This window comes from Saccopteryx leptura, chromosome 7 (assembly GCF_036850995.1).
Source record: "Saccopteryx leptura isolate mSacLep1 chromosome 7, mSacLep1_pri_phased_curated, whole genome shotgun sequence".
NCBI classification, from domain to species: domain Eukaryota; kingdom Metazoa; phylum Chordata; class Mammalia; order Chiroptera; family Emballonuridae; genus Saccopteryx; species Saccopteryx leptura.
Window position 1 is genome coordinate 102,682,614 of NC_089509.1, and position 8,196 is coordinate 102,690,809.

Consider the following 8,196-nt stretch of genomic DNA (forward strand, 5'->3'; position numbering starts at 1 on the left):
CCCGCAGGGTCTGAACTCAGAGCCCACTGGAATGTGCACGGGGCTCCATCTCTGCAGTCCATGGCTGCAGCGCCTGCCTCCCAGCCAATCCTGGGGGACGATGCATTTTGCTAGGAGATTTCAAAGCACACCTTGGGTGACTGGGGTAGAAGCCTGCTGGCAACCTTCCGCACTGCGGAGTGGCAAAGAGGGAAACCGAGGCCCAGAGGCAGCATCTGGGAGGAGGAGTTGAACATAGAAGCTTCTTATGGGGTAGAAGGATCCTTCCACTCCAGATGATGGGAAGAATGGATAATGGGGGAAATCCCTCCCTCCCTATTAACCCAGACCTGGCATTCCTGAAGTCCACAGGGAGGGCGACCCCACTGAAAAGGCACAATAATAATAAAGATAATATTCTTGATTTTTATTGAACACCTACTATGGAGTAGGCGCTTCGGTAAACACTTCAAATGCATTTAACCTTCACAACAACCCAATAAGGTTTTAATCCTCATTTTACACCAGAGAAAACTAAGATATAGCCAGATTAAGTAAGATGTCCAAGGTCCACAGCTAGTAAGTGGAAGAGCCCGAATTTGAAGCCAGGCAGACTCGCTCTACCTCTGGAACTCTTAACCAGGAAGATAAACTGAGCTCCCTCTCCCATGAAACAAGGCCCCTCTGGTTCTCCAAGGGAGTGGGAAGCAGATCAGAAAGCCAGGCCCCCATTGCAGGAGCCTCAGTCCCTCATGAGAGGCCTCTGGGAGTTTGAGGTCATGCTTTTTGGGGTTCTCTCTGCCCCTCAGGGAAAAATTTAGGGTTTTATGCAGTTTTTTCAGTTCCTTACTCTTTGGGCCAGCTACACCCCCCCCCACCCTCCCCCTACACACTCACATCCTGAAGGCACTGTCAGGGGTCTTCTCTGGGAAGGTCCCAGAGAGAACATGCTCAACCAGGACACTCTACCCCACAGCACCGCCATACCCCTCCTCCCCCACTGACCATGCTGCTGACCCACCCCGGGGCCCCTGCCTCCATCCTCTCCCCTTCCAGTTCTCTGGTCCTCCGTCCTCCTGAATAGATGGAAGATGCCTCCTGACGTCCAGCAGCCCTTCCCCGCCTGTTTCCATCTCTCTGTCACTGCCCAACCTTACTGCTGGGTCCTCAGGGCGGCGGAGAAAGAGACATTTCCAGGAACTCACCCTCCCGTCTCACAGAAACTTGGGGGAGAAGCTTAACGTTCCCCTGAACCCAGACCTCCACTGCCCTCCCACAGACCCTGGTTCTGACCCACACCCGGGACAAGGAGCGCTGCGCGCCGGGGAGAGGGCGGCCACTCCCCCTGGTGGGTCCGTGCGCAGGGGTGGGAGCTCTCCAGGAGTTCCCAAACTCCGTTCACAGCCGGGCTGACAGCGGGGGAGATGGTGTGTCTGCGGGGACGGGAGTGTGATGAGTAGGAAGCCAAGGAGACTGAAGGAGGGGAGTGCCCGTCGGAGATGGGTGGGGCAGGTGCTAGGTGAGGCAGACGGGCTTACCTGGCTCCGGAGGCAGAAGCGCAGAGGCAGGAGGCAAGAGAAGAGATACTTGCCCCATCGGATCACGCAGGAGAAGCACCAGCTCAGCCGAGTCATGTTGACCCCAAGGATGGGCGCCCGGGCCGAGAGGGTCAGGGGAGGAGGACCAGCTGCTCCCAGGGCGGAGCTGAGGGTGGGGGGAGGTGTGCGGAGGTGGACCAGAGCCCTGCCCCAGGGAGTCCGGATCCTCACCCCACCAGGAGCATCCTGCCCCCTCTAGCGGGCGAGGCGCGGCGGGGGCCCGGCAGCGCGGCCCCGACGTGCCTCCATCTCCCCGGAAGCCCCTGAGGGAGGCGCCTCCACTCTCCGGGACTTCCTCCGCGGCTCCCTCTCTCCTCCCCTCGGCGTGACAGCCTCTGGCCTGCCTGCTTCCCGAGCGGGCTGGGGGCGGGCACAGGCGCCCCGGGAACTTCGGAGACTCGGGGAGCCGCGTGGCAGAGGCTGGTTGAGATAGGGCAGAGCCAGTGCCAGGTGCCAGGCGTCCACCTGCGGGGAAGGCGCAGCAGCGGCGCGAGCCTGGGTAGCGGCGGCGGCGGCATTGTGCTCCAAGCTGCAGTGAGTGTGCGTGTGTGCCTGTGTGGACTCCCTCCAGACCTCACTCCAATTCCCATATTGCTCTCCAGAGCATAATGTGATTAACTTAAATGGAAGCCACTGGCTTCCAAGACAAGCAAAAACATCCATGGACCCAGGGGTGCATATGGGGACACTGAACACAACCTGGGCCAACCTCTGACCCTGGCCACACCCGGACTCCTCTGCCTGGATCTCTCTCCAGCCAACTCCAGGAACTCTGAGCATCCCAAACACCCCACAGGTTGGAAGGGACCTTGCCTCCGAGGCTGAGCCAGCTCAGATGAATGAGAGCTGGGGGGTCACCTCCAGCCACAGAAAGTCTCCCACTCAGGTCAGGGCACTTCACCCCCCATGTTCACTTTCTGGCCGGCCCCATGTCCACGCACTCAGGCGGGAACCCTTCTTAGCCTCCGCTGTGTTCAGATGGTATGAACAGAGAGAGGTTGATGCCTCTCAGGAATACTGTTTGGGGTGACCATTCTGTGGGCTCTGGAATTAAGGAGAGGGACAAAGAGAGAAGTGGGGAGGAGGTGCTGGACTCTGACATGAGGGAGAGAGAAGTAGACAGAGACAGAGGGAGACAAGCAGGAGACCCACAGACATACCACGGAGAGGTAGAGAGGCAGCCATGAGCTTTGTCCCTGGTGCTGTTGCTGCAGAGAAACTGGGAGGGCAGCCAGCCAGCCGAGCGCAGAGGAGGGGGGCTGCCAGGGCCCCTTCTGCAGCACCAGGCCACTGGAACACCGGCCGGGGTCCCTCCCTCACACCCGCACAGGCCAGCAGAGCGCCAGCCGGGGCACCAACCGGGGCCCCTCCCTCACACCCGCACAGGCCCCTCCCTCACACCCGCACTGTCTGACTCTGGGCCTGGGCTTCCCTGGGCACCAGCTCAGGGCCATTTTTCTTGGCAGTGCTGTCTCCCTGACCCTTTCCTCAGGGGCGGATGGAGACAAAGACAGTGTCGCAGGAGCTCTAGCCAGGGGTCCAGAGGAGCTGACCCCTGCCCCAAGCCCTCCTCTGCCCTAGCCCCACTTCAGCTCCCCACCAGGAGACAAGGCAGTGGGGTGCAGCACTTTGGGGGAGATTGGGCAGAGACACAGTGAGAGAAAAGAAAGAGGTCCCTGCTCGTGTATTGCTAATGAGAGGGGGAAGCCAAACATTAGGGCCCTCAGCCCCTGACAGTCCCTACATAAGGGGGACACCTCTCTCTCTCTCTCTCTCTCTCTCTCTCTCTCTCTCTCTCTCTTCTGTGTCACACACACACACAGCATGAAAGCTCTGAATGAAAGATGGGGATGGGAGATGCATCCGGTAAATAAATGAAGTAGAGTCTAGAATATAGACCCTCATTACTTAAATTGTGCTTTGTGGATTACTAAAGTGCGCCTATCCCTAGCAGGCCCTGCGTTTGTTCACGCCCAGGATCTCGGGCAAAGCGCCAGCACTGCTGAAGTCTGTTCCAGGCCTGAGGAAGTGGCCTTCCTCTTTGGGGGGGGGGGGGGGGCATCAGCACAGCCTCCCCACCCTGGCACCAGAAGAAATGGATTAAGATGTATGAGGCTGAGAAAATGAGATTTAATCCATAGCAAGTGGACTGATGTTTAACAGAAAGGAATCACTTGTTGATTTTTTTTTTTTTTTAATAAGAGGAAGTTCTTCAAAGGATTAGTTGAAGTGTGGCTCTGCTGGACAAGATGACTTGCTTAAGAGGATTCTTAAAGTCTTCTCAGCACTTAAGGCATGAAAGGCCCTCACCATCAAAGGAAAAGAGGGAGGGTGGGAAGAAAGAGAAGGAAAGGATGGCTAGATCCAGCCCCTCCCAACCAGCACATCCTGACGAAAAGGGCTCAGAAGGGCAGTCTCATTTCCACCCACTGCCCAGCAGGAGGTGTCCTTAAGCCAGTGACCCTCTAGAAGTCAGGCCTGTCACTGCCTGGAACTTGCCCCCAGCTTTCCCTCGCAGCCTCTGGCCCCACCACGCCCCGGAAGGTCAGTGTAATCCTGCCCTCCGTATGCACAACCTTGACAGGACGCAGAAGTATGTCCTTGGGAGTTTGGTGCCTCGTGGGAAATCACAGCCCTCTGTTCTATTTTCCTCACTAGAGGAGGTCAGAATCCTGAGGATGTCCAGAACCTCCTGGAAGGTTTCAGCAAGGTCCCCTTTGCTTCTTCTTTCACTGACACGTGTATGTTTTGTGGGGATAGGGAGGAGTCCAATCCCAAAAGTTGCCTCTCGATCTCGATCCCTTTCTCCCTCAGAGGACTCAGGCCCTCGGTAGATGCTCAGGAAGTCTCCTCTCCCTCCCGTCTCTCCTTCTAGAACCCTGAGCACCAGGGACAAAGATACAAGGCTCCATGGAATGGACCAGATGGGGATGCTCAGACACAGGAGACCATGTATTAGAGGCCAAAACACGGAGTGACTGAAGGATCAGGATGAGCCTGGGAAGGGTCTGCTCCATCAGATGGGCCTTCTATCAGACCCAACTCCTCTCCAGCCCCCAGGTGGGTACTCAATAGTAGCCCCCAGCTCCTCACCTCTCCCTTCTAGTGGAGCTTTTAAAAAGGTGGCCACCACCTTGGAGGGTTAACTGATACTCTGGGGACTCTGTTACCCTGCCTTGTCCAGACTCTTGGACCACGGGGCTGTCTCCCAGCTCCGCCACCCCTTGAGACCCAGCTCTTTCTTCTTCTGCTTCTTCTCCTTGGCCAGAGTCCAGGCTGGAAGTGAGCTGCCCTGCGGGCCTGGCCAGGGGTTGAAGGAGGAAGAATTTCTCCCTTATACCCTACTCTCATCCATGCAGCCTGGAGACCCAGATGCTGAGTACAGGCCAGGTAGGAGATTCCAAAGTTTAGAGCCAGGAAGGGTGGAAACCACATTCCAGACTGGGGGCTGCGCTGGGCCTTTCTCCCCAAATTTTCCTTGGGTCAGGGCCTGGAGGGCCCGCTTTTCCCGGGAGAAACAAGAGGAGAAGAGGAAACTTCCCAGAGGCAGCCAGCGAAGGTGTCAGGGAAACAAGAGAACAGGTCAGGGCCACCAGCCCCCTGGAGACAGGCCACAGGAGGAGGGCCCATCTGGCTCAGGGTAGGCACAGAGCCTCCTCTGTCCTAGGCCCCTAGGGCCACCGTGCCCCCAGCTGGTTTTGTCTGCGGGGGGACAAAGGCAGCTCCTGTTAGGGGAGAAGGGCCCGGGCATCTGATCGGAGGCTCCGGTCTCGCTTTCACACCCAGAGAGAGATGCACAGAGGCCACTCCCCGGGGACCTCCCAGCCTTTCTCCTCCGTCAGATGGGGCCTGCTCCAGCAGGTCTGCCTGCTCTCCCGGCGCTTTCTCACAACCAGAGTTAGAGTTTCACCACCTCCCCGCACAGCGAGTCCACCTGTGGCCCCACGGGGCTCTCACTCGGGTCTCACCCCCAGGCCGGGGTCCCCAGGACCCCAGCACCTCCATGAGAGACGAAATTCATCAGTCTCACTCAGGGTTAAACTGCCCAACCATACACGAAATCCAGAACTCACACACGGCCCCCAAGTGTTCTCTCCATGCAACAGAATAAGGGTCCCTGCAGAGCTGGGCTCCATCTCATACGGGTCCCAATGTCACCTCTTAGGCTCCCACCGCCTCTGGCCACCCAGTCAAGTCTTTCCATGTCTCCCAGGCCCCGGACTGTGCGACGGCAGCATGTGCATTTCTTCATAGCACTTCACTCCCTCTTGTTGATAAATTTGTTCCCTTCCTCATTGTCTCACCCTTTTCCCTACCAGAATGCCAGCTCCCAGAGGACCTTGCCAGTTTTTTATGGCTGCACCCCCATCACCTCGCATGGTGTCCTGCACATGGTTGAGGAACATAAGATACTTGATAGACTGTCTGGTTGATTGCATGAATAAAAGAAGAAAAGAAAGGAAGTAGGAAGGGAGGAAAAGAAGGAGGGAAGGAAGAAGAAAAAGAGGGAGGGAGAGGAGAGGGGAAAGCCATTTCTGCTTCCAAATCCACTGGATCCCTCCACACCCTGGATTAGGAGTCAGTGGGGAATGTCATTTTCAGGGTCCTTGGTGAAACCTTTATGCATCTACTCTATGCCCCCCATGAGGAGCCCCATATCCTCATTGAAAAATTGCTCCCCAATATTCAGTACAGATCCCAGTTAAACTTGAAAGAGACCCAACGCCTTCCCCTGCTCCCCACCATAACACACATGTGATTTTTTTTTAAGTTTTTTTATTTTTATTTATTTATTACAGAGACAGAGAGAGAGTCAGAGAGAGGGATAGACAGGGACAGACAGGCAGGAACGGAGAGAGATGAGAAGCATCAATCATTAGTTTTTCTGTTTGTTTTTTTATTTTTTATTCATTTTAGAAAGGAGAGAGAGAGGGAGAGAGAGAAGGGGGGAGGAGCAGGAAGCATCAATTCCCATATATGCCTTGACCAGGCAAGCCCAGGGTTTCGAACCGGCGACCTCAGCATTTCCAGGTCGACGCTTTATCCACTGCGCCACCACAGGTCAGGCCAATCATTAGTTTTTCATTGCACATTGCGACACCTTAGTTGTTCATTGATTGCTTTCTCATATGTGCCTTGACCGCGGGCCTTCAGCAGACCGAGTAACTCCTTGCTGGAGCCAGCGACCTTGGGTCCAAGCTGGTGAACTTTTGCTCAAACCAGATGAGCCTGCGCTCAAGCTGGTGACCTCGGGGTCTCGAACCTGAGTCCTCGGCATCCCAGTCCGACGCTCTATCCACTGTGCCACTGCCTGGTCAGGCAACACACATGTGATTTGCACATGAAGATGCTGAGGCCAGGAGAGGTAAAGTGACTTGCCACGGGTCGCATAGCTAGAGAGTGGCCGTGCCAGACCTGGACTGAAGTCCCCATTCCTGGGTCATTGCCTTTTCATCATACAACAGTGTGGAGGGAAGAGGAGAGGAAGGAGAGAAGAGGAGGAGGGGAGAGGAAGGACAGGAAAGGTTTCTTCTCTTGCAGAGACCCCAAGGAGGTGTGTCCACAAGTTCTCTTTGTCCCCGTCACCAGCACTAACCGAGGCCTCTGACCCCTAACAGCCAGGAATTCCTCCTGCTATCTAACCTCTACTCCCCCTGTCAAATTCCAGACCCTTTCTCCTTAGCCTGCCTTGCCTGGGAAGAAGAAATTGGTCACTCTCTTCTGCACAATAAATGCCTTCAGACCCTGGCAGCTCGTTATTCAAACCCTCATCCCACCCCCACCCCCACCCCTCTCTAATCTGCAGGCTGAAAATCCTGGGTCCTCCAGGCCCCTTTCCAAATGACTTCCATCACCACCCGGCAGCTGACGTGATAAACGGCGGGCGGGGGAGGGGTGGGGCCAGACCTGGAGTGATGGTGGGTATTGAGCCATTGGAAAGCCTGAGGCCTGGGCTCCCTCCCAGGGCAGGCAGAACATGTGAGGGTGGAGAAATAGGAACAAGGGCCCTGAGGTCACCCTGGCCATCCCTCTGTCCCAGGGGTGTTTGTTGCCAGGCTCAGCGTGGAGTCTGCAGACCTGGGAGCTAGGCTGCTGGGTCTGAGCCCAGGCTCCTGCAATGAGATTAAAGCAGGGACTGTCTAATTGATTCTGATGGAACCGGGAGAGGAGTGAGATGAATGGCGAGCGCAGGGTGAGGGGGGGGCAGGGGAAGGCCCGGCCTGGGAAGCCCAATTGCATCAGAACTAGCTAATACAATTAGAGTCCCCTCCCCCCATTCCCACACAGCCCCCTCCCCTTCCTGGGAAACGAGCCCACAGCACTAACTGGTCTGCCTCTGAACTGGACAGAGAGGGCTGCTGGGTGTGGGAGGCTCAGAAGGACAGCTGGGTTAAAGTCCCGGGCTTAGGAACGAAGATGACACAGAAAGGCAGAGATAATGACAGTGACAGGCAGACAGCTAGAGACATCAGGAGACAGAGGCGGATGGAGGCAGAGACAGATGAATAAGCAGATCCCCTCCTACCCTCCCCCCATTCTCCAGAGAACCTCCCTCCGTCACACTCACTGGCACCCCCTCTCCCTTCTCCAGCCAAGCCATCTAATGGGTCCTTTCTTG